Here is a 14,668-nt window from a genome sequence, read left to right as displayed (position 1 = left end):
ACATTCATGTAGTGGGGTATTTTTTATTTTTTTTTGTAAACCATTACAACAAACAATGCTTTTTATAGTTCAGAAAAAGCAGGCCATATATTTCCCCACCATAGTGAATTTCTGCTCAAATAATCAAATACTGGCGTATAGATTAACAGATATTTTTAAAACATAATTTTTAGATGACATTAAAAATTACCCAAATTATATTAAGATCAAAAATATCACTGACACAGAAAAGATAGTCACCATTCCTCGTAAATGACAGCACATATAACAGATATGCACCTTGCGCAAAAATAAAGCTTCCTAATAGCTATTCCCAGCATATAGATACAGCATGTATAGGGAACCTATTAAAACAGCCCTAGAAAGCAGAATAAACATATAACTGTAGTTGTATAATACACATATGTCCTTATAGAGCAGTGGCTCCAGGGGGCATTAAATCCAGGGAAGCCATACTGCACAAGAGCTCTCCCTGTTCTCCCTATTAATCCCTATAGTGTATGCAATTACCCCTACAATAGTCTTACCCTCACTGTCTGGCACGTAGCTAGGGCACTCGCCCTAATAAGGGCAACCCACGTGCCTCCGGAACCTGAACGCTAACCTCTGATGTCCCTATGGATGTGAAGTGGGGTATTTAGCAGCAATCAAAAAATGCCAAACCATAAGCAAGGTGCAATGTGCTGTGCAAATGGTATGCTAAAACCTGTCTCCTTTAAAGAAACAAGATGTCATTTGAACCTCCTAGGTGGCAACTATCATATATCATTTATAGTACTGGCCTCCTCATTTGTTCAGAGTTTTTATTTTTATTTTGGCCATTTAGGGTACAGGGCTTTGGTACAACTATAGACCCTGCACCGATTATAGTAATTGTTTTCTGAAATTCTACCTTAGTTGCTGTATAAAAAGCTGTTGCTTTATTATCGTACCCAACATCTTAGATGTTTTACTCTATTTCTTTAGACATAATTCATTTAAGAATGTACAGTCAAGTGACCTTGTTGAATACTTACCCTTGTGGCTGTCAGAATTACTCAGTCATATCTTATTTAATAGGCACAATCTCTGCGCTGTTGTTCCGTAGTGAACCGAGCAGCAACACATTAAGACCTGTGGAATAAGAACACGAAGCATTCTTATAGAATAACTAACGTTTCAAATAGGTTAATAGAACACCAAAAAGACAAAACTCCAGTTTACACAGAGAATTCTTATAGTATTACATTGGTATAATGAAAGAGGACTGCGGTGAGAAGTGCCAGTACATGTCCACTTTTTCAGCCCCTGTTCAGAAAATATTAAGGGTGGAATGTATCATTGGTCCTTGTGTTTAGTTGTTTTTCTCTGAATTATTTTGTATTGATTTTCATGGAGTTGAGGGACAATTATTAAAAGTTTGCATGGTTTGTGTTAAATTTCTCGCAAGCACATTAAAGGGGTACTCTAGTATATAGGGGTATATAGGTATATATATATATATATATATATATATTTTTTTTTTTAAATCAACTGGTGCCGGAAAGTTAAACAGGTTTGTAAATTACTTCAATTTTAAAATCTTAATCCTTCCAGTACTTATCAGCTGCTATATTCTCCATAGGAAGTTCTTTTCTTGTTGAATGTCCTTTCTGTCTGACCACAGTGCTCTCTGCTGACAACTCTGTCCATGTCAGGAACTGTCCAGAGCAGGATAGGTTTGCTATGGGGATTTGCTTGTACTCTGGACAGTTTCTAAAATGGACAGAGGCGTCAGCAAAGAGCACTGGTCAGACAGAAAGTAAATTCAAAAAGAAAATAACTTCCTGTGGAGAATATAGCAGCTGAAAAGTACTGGAAGGATAAAGATTTTTTAATAGAAGTAATTCACAAATCTGTTTAACATTCTGGCACCGGTTGATTTATTATTATTATTTTTTTTTTTCCCCAGTGGAGTACCCCTTCAAAGAAGGCTGTGAGATAAAAAATGTGAAAAAAGCCTCTATTCCAAAGCTCTGCTTGGGGTGGTGTAGATTTGTGAATTGTTGGTGGGTTTGCACGTGATAAATTCATTACCACTGCATGCACATCTAGTGGAAAACACCTAGCTGGTCACTTTTATTGAAGGCACAGCGCTGACAGATTTTTGAGAAAAACAGTCGGGATCACAATCGTAAATAAACCCCTATATGTCCTCAAAGTGGATCTTTCAACTTTCCTGAAATGTCCATTTTAGTAAATACTTTTAATAGCAATGAAGTAACCTTTTTTAGGGGGATTTGCAGTGCACTGTATGGTGAAACTGACATGTTTATTCCATGGGTGCATACAATTAAAACCAATCCCATGGTTAAATGTTTTTCAATTTTTGCACTACATAAAAAAAAGTCAAACTTTTTAAACTAAATAAGTATGCTTAAATTGGCCAACCCCCCAAAAATAAGATACTGTCATTAAATAACTTAGGGTGCCATGATCATGAACTTTTTTACAGTTTCTTGATACATCCTTCTCCATTCCACCAAAGGTAGTATCAATAAAAACTTCAGATTACCCTGCAAATACAGAAAAACACAAATAGTATAGTGGCCAGAATACAGCAAGTTTGAAGAGAACCTGTGGCCAATGCCCCAAAAATGAGATTGCATTATCATTAAATAGCTTAGGGTACCCTGATCACACACCTTTTTATAGTTTCTTGATATTCCCCTACATTCCTGAGATATGAGGGTTCATAGTTTGTCTGTCAATTTAGAGAATTTTTAAGTCCCCACAGGAGACTTATACATGTATATTCAGATTGATAACACAGAGCAATGTTATTAGTAGTGTTATTGTCAGTCCAGTGGTAGAGCCTGGCTCAGCAGACTCTATCAACAGATCAGATCCAGGACCCATATGAAGCAGGGGACTTCCGGCGGGCAAACAATCTGATCAGGACCCCCACATACATGTTGCTAAGAGCTGCAGACACTGTTAGATAGTTGTTAGGATATAAAAGTAAACCGAACCTTCCCTGGAGCTAAAGGTGGTTGGCAAACTTATAAAACTGATTTGCACATCTTGATGAAGAGCTCTGTCTGAGCTAGAAACGCGTTGAAAGTGCTACTTCCTTTCTTTTTATGTCCATGATGTTGAAAGAAAAAAACATTTTATGGGAGAAGCACCTGGATTGGAGGTTTTTTATTCATTCACCACTGAACTTACTACTGTTTGCCGACTCCCTGGGAGGATCGGGTGCTCCAAGGCTGCAAACCCGCTCAATGATATGCTGTTGTAGATGTTATGCTCTGAGCATAACCAACTCAGGTGAGCATAACTGATCCTCATTTTCTTATCCTATTATCTTTGGTGTCACACTAGGATTACGCTCCTCTCTCTTTTTGTCTTTCCAGTTAAACTTATAAAATTGCCTTTTTATTTTTCAGCCAAGTGTCAAGGAAGCATAGCCAATTTGCTTTGTGCCACAGTCTGGCATGCCTCCTCACTCACCCTCCTTGATCTACATACAAAGGTACATCAGTCAAGGGAGAGCTGGGAGGTGGAGGTGAGTGTGAGCAAAGAGGTGTGCCTGTTTGTGGCACTTAAGCAGCTTGGCCACACCTCCTTGACACTCTGAGAAAAAAAAAGGCAGTTTTATAAATTTTTCAACCATCATCAGCTCCACAAAAAAAGGTACAGTTTGCTTTTATACTCGAACCCTACAGCAGCTACTAGCAACAAATAGGTGTAGGGATAGGGACCGGCAGAAGCGGCATGTAGCCACGAAATGAACGCTCGTCGTCCCGTCTCTTCTCTACCCCCTCCCGACATGTGAAGTGACCTCTTGTTGGGAATAAATGTAAGAAGCATGACCATCGTGTGCCGTGAGTTTTTCTTACCTTAATCAGTAGGAATTTAGCAACAAATAGTGCTGACAGATTGCCTTTTCATAAGGTCAGTCATGTTTACTTGTTATACATAACCAACATTCAGTAACTTTTTTAGAGCTGTCTGTTTTTTTCAGGAACATATCCTGGAATGGGGCTATGTGGTAATACCAGACGCAACCTATAAACAGCTGTAAAGCAAAAACACAAAAAGAAAAATAGCCGACACAACTACCTAATACAGGGGTGCAAGCTGCTGTGGCAATTACTGAGTATACAGAAAAGAAAGAAAGGTTGGAGCAGCACTCTTGGTCAAAAAAATTGAGGCTCTTAGAGCACTTTTTTTTAATCAAAACATGTCCCCCATCCACCAGGCTGTGGTTCTGTTTCTGTTAAGAACTTTTTTTTTCTATCTCACTCCTTCAAGATGTATATTATCACTATGCGATGTTATGTTATTACACTGAATTTTCTGCATAAAACAAATGTAAATTCCTCACAGTATTTGTGGTAAACACAGCTTCTTGGAATAATTTCTCAATTTTGTTGGACAATCAAATGCATCAAACGTAAAATCAATTTGTCACATTACCTCTAATGTCCCAGTTTATAGAGGAATCATTTTAAAAGCTGTCAGCTATATCCATTTTTTTTTAATTCTAGTGCTTATATTGCTATTACTTTATTGTGTTTGTAAATACAGCAATTCATCCATATAAAAGAACAATGTATTAAGAATTCCATGGGGAATAAGATTGTTTCATTGGTGTTTTTACCTTTATATGTAATATGCGCTTCTTATGTACCTATGAATAGAACTGAAGAGATTATTTCATGAAGACTATCCCTTTTCAAATGCACATGGTTGGCTAAGAGGGAAGTTATTCACTGAGGACCCCTTTATGAGCCAATATGGTGAGCCACCCTACCCTATAAGGGTCCTAGACACATTTCTGGAGTATAATAATATTGCAGGTTAAAGTTGATAGATTCTAGACAAAGGTTGTTGAGAAAGGGATTTATTTTAATTGCCATATTTGGAGTTGGGAAACCTGATGGGGTTTTGTTGCCTTCCTCTAGATTAAGACACCAGAGTAATAGTGTAAACAGTATGGATGTACTATATGTCTATGTGGATAGGAGATAATTTGTTAAACGCTGGAGTAGTTCTTTAATGGTGACTTAAATTGTTCCTCAAACTACTCACACACCATGCTGTACACATGTGCACAGGCAGAAAATAATTCATCATAATCATGTTATAAATGTACAGTGTCTAAACAGTTTACTTTTTGCTTCTATGTATGTGTATAGCAGTGTTTCCCAACCTTTTTCAGTTCGGGGCACACCTCGGAAAAGAAAAAATTTCCACGGGGCACCGCTACCGAGGTTGACGAGCAAACAAAAAAAAAATTGCACCATATCTATTTCTCAGTGGGTATGTAGTTTAAAGTGCTGCTTTATACAGCAACTCACCAATGACGTCTTCTCTAATTTGCTTTGTTGCCTTCTCTTCTCCATCTGTGCGCACGCAGGCTTCCCTTCCCCCATGTGCCGTCAGTCTAAGCGCGCAAGCCGGGGCGGGACATTTAAATTAAAAAAAAAATCAAGACAAAGTCCCGCGGCGCCACAGGCAGTGCAAAACGGCACACACGTGTGCTATGGCACCGCGGTTGGGAATCACTGGTGTATAGGGTGGGGAATAGTTTCAACCCATCTAAGCTCTTGGGTGCCGCTTCTTCTAGGTGGTTTCAAACAGGAAAGGGACTTAACAAGGCATTATAAACAAAATTGTGAATTCAACTTGAGAAAAAACTGACATGGATGCACATCCACAACATGCATCTTGATCTAATGCTTTTCAGCAACATTTATTAAACTAACAGGTCATTAGTGTACTTTATGTTCATGAAGTGCAAGCTCGTTAGTCACATCACGGCCACCTGTATGTAGTGGGTCCCTAATGTCCCTAGCATAAAATTGCAACCACCACCGCCCCAACACCAGTGCCAACAGGGGGAACTACCCAGCTGGCAGAGCAGCCCCAATGCCACTCTATGCCGCACCACCCCACCCCACAGACATAGCCAGGGCCGGTTTTAGACTTAATGTGGCCCTGGACAAAATTTAAAGTGGGGCCTCAAAAGCCGAACAAGTCAGCCACATTTAGTTAATTCAGGATGTAGCATGCCAAGAGTGTTGCAAGTTTGTTAACCTCTTAAGAAATGTATAAAAAGCGATCAAAAAGACCCATCAAAACAAAAATGGGACCAATAAAAACTACAGACCACGGCACAAAAAAATAGCCCTCATACATCCCCATACACGGAAAAATAAAAAAAGTTATAGGGGTCAGAAAATGCCAAATTTAAACATACAAATTTTGGTGCATGTAGTTGTATTTTTTTTTATTAGTTTAATAAAATAAAACCTAGATAAATTGGGTATCATTGTAACCATATCCTTTGCTGCACTAGGGTTGGGCCTTAGGTAGGCCTAGTGACAGATTGTGACAGATGCACCACTGTATATCACATATATTTAAAAAAAAAAAATATATATATATATACATATAAACATGCATACATACAACACATATATACTCACACATATATCATGCATGTGTATGTCCATACATGCATTACTCACACATACAGCACTCTATACACAAACACATGTAACAGATAAATTGTTTACATCACACATGCACATCTACACATTACATCGACTTACTTTTATTGAAGGCTGGCTGGGTGCATTAAATACTTTAGGAGCTGCTAGTTATTCATGCCATGATGGGGCAGACTACCTGCCCCATCATGGGCGGACAGGCAGCTAAAATGTGCAATACCTAACAGCATCAGGAGGAGGAGACAGGGGAAGGAGAGGGTAGGGGGGTGTTAAAGGAGCCTCTCAGTGCCAGCACTATTTTAAAGGTACTCTTCAGCGAGGCTCAATCCTGGATGCTGCTGGCTGCATGGCTACACTGCTTCCCCCTGCTACAAACACTATAGCAACCACAAGGGGCCCTATGGAGGAGGGGGGCCCTGGGCAATTGCCCAGTTTGCCATGCCCTAACATCGGCCCTGGACATAGTGCCGATGCAACAACAGATGCCAAACAGCACTGCACGAGGGGGAACAGATGTGAAAAGCTCACTCACCATGTGCTCCCAGTATGAGACTGGGAGGCTACCAGGAGGAATAGGGCTCTAATGCAGCTTCCTGCAAATTATTTAGGCCTGGGCTGAGGGGGAGTGGCAGAGTGCAGACCAAGCAAAAACTAAAAAAACGAAAAAAAAGAGGGGATAGAAAACACAATGTGAATTTTACTTGAAAAAGAATAGACATGGTCGTGATACGATTGTGGGGTCTCATTGGTAGCCATGGCAACCAGAGGCCTCTCAACGGCTTCTGGTTACATGGCTATGGAAGCCGACCAGACTCTGCACGAGGCAGAGTGTGATCTACTATGCGGGTCAGTGTTACACTGTCAGGCATAATACACTGCAGTACAGATCTGTACTGCAGTGTATTATAAGTGTCAAGCCCCCTATTGGGACAGCAAAAAAAAATAAAGTGAAAAAATAACTAAATGTAAAGCAAAGAATAAATTTAAATAAAAAATAAATAAACACAATCCCCCTTTCCCCTTTTGTGATTTTTTAATCTCATAATTTAACCCGTACGTATGCCTTGAAAAATAATAAATTTATTGCTTTATGTTAATGTGAAGTCTTTAAAACTAAAATAAAAAAGTGATCAAAAATGTTGCATGTACCCCCAAATGGTACCACTAAAAACACCAACTCATCATGAAAATAATGTGCCCTCACACAAATCTATCAGTATAAAAATCAAAAAATGATGGCTCTCAGAAAATGGCGACGTACAAACATGATTTTTTTCTTATCAACAAATGTTTTTATAGTACAAATATGATAAACCATAAAATAAAGTACATAATTGAGGAATCACCACAATCATACCGACCTGCAGAATCAAATTATCTTGTCATTTATACCGCATGCTGAACACTATATAAAAAAAGGAATAATCTTACTAAAATTACTGCTTTTTGTTAATCCTGCCTAACTAAAAATTTTATAAAAAGTGATTAAAATGTCAGATGTATTCCAAAATAGTACCATTGAAAATTGAAAATTGCATCTTGTCCCGCAAAAAAACAAGCCCTCAAAATGCTCCACTGGTGAAAAAATAAAAACGTTACAGATCTCAGAATAGGATGACACATATGGGACATTCCTAAATACATCAGAATTAGGGGAATACATTTCTGAGTTACATTTCTCTATCAGCACCCACTGTGTTACAGAAAAAAATGTTGCAAAATAATATATTAATTCCACTTTCACTTTGCTTTCATTTACATGAAACACCTAAAGGGTTAATAAACTTCCCAAATGTAATTTTGATTACCTTGAGGGGGGGAGGAGTAGTTTTTATAATTGGGGGATTTATAGAGGTATCTAGCATACAGGCTCCTCAAATCTACTTCAGAACTGAACTGGTCCATAAAAATTTTCTCTAAAATTTTAAAAACTTCTGCCAAACTTCTAAGCCCCATAATGTCCTAATAAAGTAAAATGACATTTGACCCCTTAAAGGCCAAGCGTTTTTTCCTCCTTAAAGACTTTTGTTTTTTCCTCCTTACATTTTAAAAATCTTAACCCTTTCAATTTTGCAATGTTGATGTCTTTTTTTTTTTTTTTGTGCCACCAATTTTACTTTGTAATGACATCAGTCATTTTACCCAAAAATCTATGGTGAAACGGAAAAATAAATCATTGTGCGACAAAATTGAAGAAAAAAACGCCATTTTGTAACTTTTGTCGGCTTTCGTTTCTACGCAGTATATTTTTCAGTAAAAAATGATACCTTATCTTTATTCTGTATGTCCATACAGTTATAATGATACCCTACTTATAAAGATTTGATTTTGTCGTACTTCGGGAAAAAATCATAATTACATGCACGAAAATTTATAGGTTTAAAATTTTATCTTCTGACCCCTATAACTTTTTTATTTTTCCACGAATGGGGCAGTATGGGGCTCATTTTTTGCACAGTGATCTAAAGTTTTTGTTGGTACTATTTTTGTTTTGATCAGACCTTTTGATCGCTTTTTATTCATTTTTTTATGGTATAAAAAGTAACCAAAAATACGCTTTTTTGGAATTTTTTTTGCGTGTACGCCATTACCCGTGTGGTTTAATTTACGATATATTTTTATGGATTGGAAATTTACGCACGCGGCGATACCCCATATGTTTGTTTTTATTTTTATTTACACACTTTTTTAATGGGAAAAGGGGGGTGATTCTAATTTTTATTAGGGAAGGGGTTAAATCAGATTTATTAACTTTAAAAAAAACTTTTTTATCAGTGTGTTAGCCCCTTATATGGGCTATATCACTGCATACACTGATTGCAGGCACTGTTCAATGCATTGATCAGTGTTTTCTGCGCTTGATTGCTCAAGCCTGGATTTCAGGCTTGGAGCAATGAAACGCCGATCAGACAGCCGGGAACAAGGTAAGACACCTCCTGCCATCCTCTCTGCTGTTTGGGACACCGCGATTTCACCGTGACGGTCCCGAACAGCTCCACTGATCTAACTGGCAGTGTATTCTCCAATTTTAGATGCTGCGATCAAGTTTGATTGCGGCATCTAAAGGGTTAATACCGGACATCAGCCCGATCGGCGATGTCCGGTGTTAGCCGCTAGTCCTGGTTGCTGATAGTAACCAGGGCCCCGCAGATATGAAGCGCACTCAGCTTCTGAGTGTGCTTCACATATCAGGAGCCGGCCACAGATGAAAATATATGTCCGTGGTCGTTAAGGGGTATGACTATCTTTTTTACAAGTAGAGAATTTTTTTAAATTTTTTCACTGAATTTTAGATTTTTTTTACATAAAAATGCAGACTCTATGGACCAAAATTTACTACTAACATTAAATACAATGTGTCACGAAAAAACAATCTCAGAATCACTTTGATAATTTAATGTGCCCCGAAGTTATTAGAACATAAAGTGGGACAGGTCAGATTTGAAAAATCCCCTTAAAGGGGAACTCCGGTGGAAAAAAAAAATTGCTTTAAAATCCACTGGTGCAAGAAAGTTAAACAGATTTGTAAATCACTTCTATTTGAAAATCTTAACCCTTCAGCTGCTGTATGCTACAGATATACTACAGAGAAATTTGTGAAGTTCTTTCCAGCCTGACAAGAGTGCTCTCTGCTGACATCTCTGTCCGTGTCAGGAACTGTCCAGAGCAGGAAAAGTTTCTACGGGAATTTGCTTCTAATCTGGACAGTTGCTGACACAGACAGAGGTGTCAGTAGAGAGGGCTGTGGTCAGACAGAAAAGAAAAAAAAAAATAACTTTCTCTGTAGTATACAGCAGCTGATAAGTACTGGAAGGATTAAGATTTTTTAATAGAAGAAATTTACAAATCTGTTTAACTTTCCAGCACCAGTTGATTTGAAAACATTTGTTTTCTACTTGTTTCCACCCCTTTAAAGGGGTACTCCTGTGAAAACCTTTTTTCTTTTAAATCAACTGGTGGCAGAAAGTTAAACATATTTGTAAATTACTTCTATTAAAAAATCTTAATCCTTCCTGTACTTATTAGCTGCTGAATACTACAGAGGAAATTCTTTCCTTTTTGGAATGCTCTCTGATGACATCACGAGCACAGTTCTCTCTGCTTATGTTATTATAATAATAATAACGCTTTATTTATTGTTGTCCTTAGTGGGATTAGAACCCAAGTCCCCAGCACTGCAAGGCATCAGTGTTCCAAAAAGAAAGGAATTTCCTCTGTAGCATTCAGCAGCTAATAAGTACTGGAAGGATTAAGATTTTTTAATAGAAGTAATTTACAAACATGTTTAACTTTCTGCCACCAGTTGATTGAGTACCCCTTTAAGACCAAAAAATGGCTCTTAATCCTCTGCAACCAGTTAAGTGATTAAATTATGGCGGCTTATAGCTCAGGGGCTTACTGCATGCTGCTTTATTATTGAGTTCAATGGAGAAATGTATGCAGCCAGTTCATAAGCTCTCCCTAGTGTTAGCTGCAGGCAGTATGAATTTTATACTTTAACTTTATTTTATACAGCTTATTTAGGTTCTGAATGGTGTTCCAGCCACTATAAAAATGCAATAAGAAGTTAAGCAGCAAAGAATTTTGGACCTATTTAAATTTTTGGTGTTCAGGGGATGAGATTGGATTATACTGTGTTGAGCGCTGAGAGGAGGCAAAGGGATTTTTGCCGTATTTAACACATGCTTTTACTTGTTTGAACACTTGAAATCTATGGCTGTCCCAGACTGTGCAAAACTATAGTAGGGAGAGGACACTTGTCCATGATTGTATTAGTTTTCATTTCAGGCTGAGTGCCATTATTACAGATAGGGTATCCAAATGTAGAGAATACTATCTGAGTACCTGGCGTTGCCCGGTTTTTCCTTCCTAATCCTTTTTGGGGAAGAAAATAAACAAAGGAGGAAGCTTTTGACTTCATATCCCGTCCTCATATATTGTTGCCATATCCCGACCTCCTATCTCGACATCCTATCTCTACCTCCTATCCCTTCCTCATATCTTGTCCTTATATCTCGACCTCCTATCTCGACCTCCTATCTTGACCTTCTATCCCGACCTCTATCCCGACCTCCTATCCCAACCTCCCATCCTGTCCTCATATCCCGACCTGTAATATGTGCACCAGGTATTGAAATATCTCCGGTTTTTATCTCGAGCTCCTATCCCGTCCTTCCATCCTGACCTCCTATCCCGACCTCCTATCCCGACCTCCTATCCCGACCTCCTACCCCAACCTCCTATCTCAACCTCCTATCCCGACCTCCTATCCCGACCTCCTATCCCGGTCCTCCTATCCCGGTCCTCCTATCCCGATCCTCCTATCCCGTTCTCCCATCCCATCCTCCTATCCCATCTTCCTATCCCGTCCTCATATCCCGACCTCCAATATGTGTACCAGGTATTGAAATATCTCCAGCCGTTCGGAAGTTATGCAGGAACATACATTTCCCATTGATGTGCATGGGACTTTAAACAAAAACACCAACCCTCACAAATGGGGGTAGTTAAGGGTTAAATTAACTATCCTATATTTTAAGTGGACATATAAGTAACATGTGACCAAGTATTATCAAAATATCTCCAGCCGTTTGGAAGTTATGCAGTAACATATATTTCCCATGTCTTGTATGGGACTTTAAACATAAACCTCGCCCCTGGCAAATGGGGGTGAGTAAGGGTTAAATTACCTATCCTATGTTTGTTGTTGACATAGAAGTAACATCTGTGCCAAGTTTTATGTTAATATCTTTGAGTTTTATATATATATATATATATATATATATATATATATATATATATATATAGATAAATATGGCACTCACCACTGGTGGAGTATCTTCTTTATTCATAAACGGGGTGCATTACAATACATGCAGCAGGGAGAGACACAGAATATAAGGGCACTCAAGACATTTTGTGCATCCCTGCACACTTCCTCAAGCCGACGCTTTCTCCCACCTGCTCTGGCAATAACCCCACCCCCTTCTGCTGATAATTCCGCCCCCTCTATAAATATCCATCCCCTCTTTCTCAGAATGTCCGTGAAAGGGTGGAGTTATAGGCCAATAAAGACGACGTTGTCATTGGAGCAGGAGGGGAAAAGCATTGCACCAATCATACCTGGGAAGTCTAAGGCCTACTCTAGGGAAGGCGAGAGAAAGGCTGCTCCACTCACTTCCTTACACTTAGCTAGCTCACTGCACCCTGACTCGATCAAACAGAATTTCCTCTCTCATGGATGAAAGAGGCTAGGCTTGAGGAACCTCCCATCTACTAGGGCTGTCCTATTACAGTAGATTTTATTTTTCTGTATACAAAAGCATAGACAACTACGCTATTATATAGGCAAAAAAATTGTAATTTTTTTTCTTTTTTTTTTTTGTATGCCATTTTTAGCAGATTAAAGTAATATAATCCATATCAATAATCTCCCTAACCCCGGACTGTCCTAAAAAATTTAGTAATGCCCACCCTATTCTTTCTACTCCAAAAACCAGCCTCAGAGGTGGTACTCCTGTCCATCCAATCCTTGATTTACATGAACTAATCAACCTCCCTCTTCTGCACATTGGGGTTTTTTTTTCTCCTTGTCTTCCAAGTGCCATAACTCTTTTATTTTTTCATTTATAGGGCCTCATGGGTTTTGTTTTTCGTCGATCCAATTGCATTTTGCAATGAAAGCCTTCATTTTTAGAACAACAAAGGAAGATATTCAGCTCTTATGGTGAATATTTGTGGCTTTTCTATTTTACAGTTGCATAGAAATATCAGCACATTCACATGATGTGAAGCCCCAGTGCATTTCTTGCATGAAAAAGACTGTTTAAAGTGTACCTGTTGTCAACAAAACTTTTTATATAATGTAGATAATATCATTTTATGTATATTTTTAATGTTCATTCGTTAAAAAATGTGTAGACTTTTGTCCCTGCAGCTATTGCATGTGTATATCTATGAGGAGTCGAAATACAGGAAATGTGGGTGGACAAGCAGGGCTCTGTACACTGAGGACAAGCAGGGCTCTGTGCACTGAGGAAAAGCAGGGCTCTGTACACTGAGGACAAGCAGGGCTCTGTACACTGAGGACAAGCAGGGCTCTGTACACTAAGGACAAGCAGGGCTCTGTACACTGAGGACAAGCAGGGCTCTGTACACTGAGGACAAGCAGGGCTATGTACACTGAGGACAAGCAGGGCTCTGTATACTGAGGACAAGCAGGGCTCTGTACACTGAGGACAGGCAGGGCTCTGCACTGATGACAAGCAGGGCTCTGTACACTGAGGACAAGCAGGGCTCTGTACACTGAGGACAAGCAGGGCTCTGTACACTGAGGACAAGCAGGGCTCTGTACACTGAGGACATGCAGGGCTCTGTACACTGAGGACATGCAGAGCTCTGTACACTGAGTACAAGCAGGGCTCTGTACACTGAGGACATGCAGAGGTCTGTACACTGAGGACAATCAGGGCTCTGTACACTGAGGACAAGCAGGGCTCTGTACACTGAGGACAAGCAGGGGTCTATACATTGAGGACAAGCAGGGCTCTGTACACTGAGGACAAGCAGGGCTCTGTACACTGAGGACAAGCAGGACTCTGTACACTGAGGGCAAGCAGGGCTCTGTGCACTGAGGACAAGCAGGGCTCTGTACACTGAAGGCTTTATAACACGCTTTTGGCTCACACATCAGGACGATTGACAAGCCAGGAGCCTGCACAGAGCCCTGCTTCTCCTGCCCTCACTTCCTGTATTTGGACTCCCCACAGAAACACAGAGGCAATAGCTGCAGGGACAGCATTTTTTCACCCAAAAATATACACATTTTTAAATTAATGTATATTACAAACATACATATAATGGTAATATCTACATTATATAACAGGTACACTTTAATTATGGCCAAGGGACTACACAGCAGATGTTAGATGAAACAATGCTGCCCCATGCAATGCTGAATAGTTTGTTTTTACGCTAATATTCAATCCTGTGTTAAGGTGAAGTCTAAATATGTTAACAGAGTGATACGATTTCTCCTCCCTTTAGGCTATGTTCTGGACATTACGCAGCAGTAGGGTCCCATTGATTTCAATGGGATTCTGCTGCACTGTTCACACGGGAGAATTCGGCCGTGAAAATTCTAATTCCGGTGTCTGCAGTAAGAGAAGTCAAGTTCATTCTTTCTGACG

At 39.3% G+C, this 14,668-nt stretch overlaps 1 protein-coding gene across 2 annotated transcripts in view; it reads right to left on the bottom strand.

The window, feature by feature from the left end:
- ADGRA1 (adhesion G protein-coupled receptor A1) overlaps nucleotides 1-14,668 on the bottom strand; it is a 1,152,497-nt gene that overhangs the window by 1,069,661 nt on the left and 68,168 nt on the right. For both annotated transcript variants that reach the window (XM_056529273.1, XM_056529272.1), the window contains one exon: nucleotides 1,017-1,113. The gene's annotated coding sequence lies outside the window, so the exon portion shown is untranslated. The remainder of the gene's footprint in view (nucleotides 1-1,016; nucleotides 1,114-14,668) is intronic.

Source organism: Hyla sarda, chromosome 7, assembly GCF_029499605.1.
Source record: "Hyla sarda isolate aHylSar1 chromosome 7, aHylSar1.hap1, whole genome shotgun sequence".
NCBI lineage: Eukaryota > Metazoa > Chordata > Amphibia > Anura > Hylidae > Hyla > Hyla sarda.
The sequence above is the reverse complement of the archived record's forward strand: the minus strand, read 5'-3'. Positions and strand labels throughout refer to the sequence as shown.